General features: G+C 38.4%; 1 pseudogene; it reads right to left on the reverse strand.

Annotated features, from left to right (window-relative positions):
* Positions 1-1,238: 1,238 nt before the first annotated feature.
* Positions 1,239-4,721, reverse strand: part of LOC114617399 — an 8,467-nt pseudogene continuing 4,984 nt past the window's right edge.

Raw genomic sequence — 4,721 nt, forward strand, 5'->3', positions numbered from 1 at the left:
ACTTGAATTTCATTTCTTTTACTAAGGACAGTATCCATAAGATAGACCAGCAAACTGAAAGTTCTAGAAGCTGTATGATGCAAAGTAGCATGGAAGCAGTGTTATTCAATTTCATAAAGCAAGACTTCAAAACTACAAAAGTACACGTTAACATGTTACTACAGGTACTGGGGACTGGTATGCAGTTCTGCTGTAGATTAAAGAGGTATTTTTTGAGAAGATAGTTTTTCACATAGGATTTTAATTTAAAACAAAATGATATGCCTTTTAGCCTCAGAGCTTCAACAAGGCATAATGTTGTCTCCCAGAATGCTTTCCTCCTGTCACAAGTATTCTAGCCGGACTTGAGGAAACTCAGACTAGGGATATCTGGAACATGTTCACCTTCAGAAGGAAAGGGTGACTTTTGAACCTGTTGTACATTTAACTGTCATATGTCATGCTCATTTTAACATATCTCAATGTTATATATCACCTAACTCTGGCTCCAGACATGCATCAAATGACCCAGCAAGAAAATTGATGTTTCCTCAATTACATTCCCTTGTATACTAGCAGACATTGTATTTTCACGCATATTTTTACATTGTTTCCAAGGTAATACTTTCCACCCTACATCTTGATGTCATAGCTTCTTGACAATTTAGAGATTGTGTGAATGCATTTGTATACATGCATAGGCAAGCAAGCACACACACACACACACACACACACACACACACGCATTATGAAATGTGTAACAACTGCCTTTAATTCACCCTTTTTACTCAATTGTGCATTGTACTTTATAGATATTACTATTTTTTTTTAGGAATACCTGAGTTTTTATTACTTTTGTAACAATAAATTCAGAGCTTCAGGGGCAGGGTGAATGATTGTGTCTGCCATATAAATCATTCATGCAGCCCCATGAGAAACAATTGCTCTATATTGAACATAAATATATCATTTGAGAAATTAATTTAAAGAAAGGTTGATTAGTTGAAGGAAAACAGTTCTTTACAGTGTGAGAGCATGCATGCATGTGTATACTTAGAAGGTCACTGTCTGTGGGTCTATAGCTCACGCGTGTGACATTACAACTATTACATGACAATGTGTGACTACTCCAGAGTCTAAGAAGCTTGTTCGGTTTTTATTGAAATTCAAAGTAATATCATTGGAAGTGATCATAATTGCAATTTTGACTACAACCAAATAGCCACCCAAGCAATTCCTCATCAGTCATGTGTATATGAATTAACACAGCAGCCTTGGAAAACATGTTAGCCTCCCAATAAGCAGGGTCAACAATTAGTCAAAACACTTCATTGTTGCAAAGCTTTAGAAGGCTGGTTTTGTGGGTGGTATGTATCCATAGCTCTCTGAATTAACTGAAAATCTTAAGTGCAGTTTCTATACATTTCGCATCCTCTAAAAGCTTCCTCTGGCCGCCAGGCTCAAGAAACTTCTTCACTGTGGGGAGGTTGCTGACTCTGGTTCTCAGTGCCTTCAGCAGAGGGAAGCTGTCCATAATGCCTGGGTTCAGCTCTTCCACATGGTAGAGCATTTGAACCAGGTAAATATCCGCCCTGCTCAGCTTGTTGCCAACGAGATAATCCTGTCCATGGCTCTTCAACACCTTTTCATAAGCAGTGAAGTAGCAGTTCCTTGCTTGGTCCTTGATCTTAGCAAGACTTACCTCTTTCACCTCAGGGGGGGGGGTGTAAGGGTGATTGAGAATGAGTTCATCCAGATCCGCCGTACCGTCTGTATACATGTTAATGAGGGCTATCTCCTTCCCGTCCTTCCCATAGAGGTTGTATTTGGAGGCAATGTAGTTGAGAATGGCTCTGATCTGCACCAGCTTCATCCCTTCAGTCTTCACCATGGGCACTTGCTGGAACATCAGACTCCCATCATTTCTCAACCTTTCCAGGTCATCCCGAGTTTTCAGAAATTGTTCTTCTAACTCTACTCCAGCTGCAGCCAAGAGCCACCGGATAGGCTCCATTCTTCCCCTGCCATCAAAGTAGTGAAGGACTGGCTTCCCCGCCATGGCAGCAATTGCTTGGGTTTTCTCGCTGGAGAATTCTCTTTGCTCCCAAGGCAGGAAAGAGCCGCAAGTGGATAAGTTTATTCCTTAGAGTGGGCACCTCCCAGCTATTTTTAAACTATAAAATAAATTGTTTCTCAGAAGGAGAAAAAACTTATTCCTTCTCCTTAGTATTTTACACTTCTTATTGCCTCGTCTACTAAATAAAAGAATATCTAAAAGCTCTAGTACAGAGGTCTGCGAGGAGTATACATGTTAAACAAGTAAGAATTATTTTTAATTTTTGTGCAGTGAGGATGAAATTTACATACCCCGATTCATAGCACCTTAAAGAGCAGATCCTCTCACAATCTCATACCATCATTGCATCTATATAGTAGGTCAACTTCCTTGGTTCTACTTTGAATTTTTAACTTTTTAATGTGTAGTAAATAATTCATCCCATTTTGTTGAGCTCACATGTTCATTTTATTAACACATTACATTTTGCCTGTATAAATACCACTTTTATTTTCTCTGATAAAGTGATGAGATGAGAGCAATAACCAACGTATGTGAATCTACAACTTGGGCTGAACCCAGAGCATTTCATTTTCTGTTCTAACTATAACTAGGCCCAGACATGGAAACCTCTGGCCTCTGTATAATCTAATCTTCCAAGCTGTTTGATTCAGTTGAGCTTCTCTTGGCTTCTCCTTGAATTATTCTGCTTGGCCTTACACTATCTTTGGCAATATGTTTTAATCTTGTGGCTCCTTCTCATTCTTTGGCTCATTTTATTATCACCTGTGGCCTAACCTGTCCCTGTAAAATTGTTCCAATAAAACTGCCGTACACCCACCCCCTCCTCCTCTCCCCTCCCCTTCTCTCCCCTGTCCTCTTCGCTTCTCTTAAGTCCCTCTTCTCTCTTTCCTGTGTTGTTTTCATGTGGGCAGGCATAGAAGAAACAAACAGAACAAATAATGCAGTGAAAGAGTGATTTTTCTCCTGTTTCTTTGAACTGAGCCATCAGTTTTTCCTCTCCTGTAAGCATCACCAAGATTTACTGCTCAATAAGCTCACCCTGACTAGTTCTTTCTAAACTCTGGCTGGCTTATTCTACTCAGTTATTCAGGCTTAAACTCCTCTCCAAAGTGACTGATTCAATCTGGCTTCCCTCAGCATCTGACTGAATTGCTCTCCTTGGTCTCAAACTAACTCAAGCAATCTGTTCTAATCTTTCTAATGTTCAGTTCCTTCTCATTTCCTGGTTTACTCTGTCTTCACCTGTGTTTAGCTTGTTCTCTCTTCAACCTGACTAAAAACTTCCTTCTCTCTGGGATCTTAAGTACATTTTTTCTTGTCCATATTGATAAGAGATGAGCATATCATATCTCTGACTCATTCTGTCAAATCATTTTCTGAAAAATCATTTGCCTGCTCCTCCATTCGACACCACGTTCAAACATGGCTGTTACCTTCTACAAACTAACTTTACCTTCATTGTTAGGGATTAAATGTGTGTACCAAGGGCATGTCTGGATTTAAGCCAGATCATATTGTAATCCAGAGCATGTCTGCATTCTGGCCAGATGATATAGATTTAGAAAGTCTTTTGATGTAATCCCTTGCAAAAACAGCCATGTTAGTAGATTACAGCCTGGGCAGAGAAGAAAGTGGATGTAACATGCTGTTAGTTTTCTGCGATTTTTAATCTTCTTCCTGGAATTCGAAAAGCTCATTCTCTCTCTTTGAAATAACTCATAGCAAGTCACTCATTTTTAATTCTTCCTCCCTATTCCATGCAGCTTTTTTGTGATTCTCCCCTCCTATGATAGTAAACACTCTACATTGAATTCATTCACTCTGGAATTACTTTCAAACATCTTTACAAGGCCCAGGGAAGGGTAGGGTTTTAAAAATAATCCTCAAGGCTTTGCCTTATGGAAATTCTTCCCATCAAGTTGTTTCAATTTAACACTGCTATTTCTCGAATTGATGCATTGTGGAACCTGAGATGATGTCTATGTAAATGACTAAAGCTACTTCTGTTACAAATCCTGCATACACCATATTCACCATGTATCGCTGTCTCTCACACAGATGCATAGAAAGAACATGAACTTCAGCATTCTTAATAACATAAAAGATAGTTGTAAATAGGTTTTACTAAAGATTGTGGAAGGTTCAAAAATGCTCAGGAAGGAATGGATTACCATGGAAACCACTGAGCGTTTTCTTTATAAGGAAATAAAGAACTAATTAAGCAATGTAATTTTTACATCATTGTTTGCTAAAGTTTGTATTTCCAATGGCTGAAAAAATGATAATAATCTTATTCAGGTTGGAATGAAGACCCCATTTGTGGCTGAATTAATATAAACTCAAATACAGAAATCAATGCATTTGTTAGTGTTTTAACTTTCTCTACATATAATTCAATGTCTTTGAATTCTGCTTATAATAATTTTGAAAAGTTGATGAAATTAAATACAGAAGAACTTGTAGCACAGTGCCTTGTGCATTCTCCAAGATAATCTGTTCTTCTTCTTTTTCTCCCACATACTTCTTCTACCTCTTAATCACTGACAATATCTCCAGAAAAAAAGTAAAACAAAAGAGAGACGAAAAGTAAAATTAGAGAAATATAGGAGCAAGAAGGAGAGAGAGAGAGAGAGAGAGAGAGAGAGAGAGAGAGAGAGAGAGA

This window comes from Grammomys surdaster, unplaced genomic scaffold (assembly GCF_004785775.1).
Source record: "Grammomys surdaster isolate TR1022 unplaced genomic scaffold, NIH_TR_1.0 136, whole genome shotgun sequence".
Lineage (NCBI taxonomy): Eukaryota > Metazoa > Chordata > Mammalia > Rodentia > Muridae > Grammomys > Grammomys surdaster.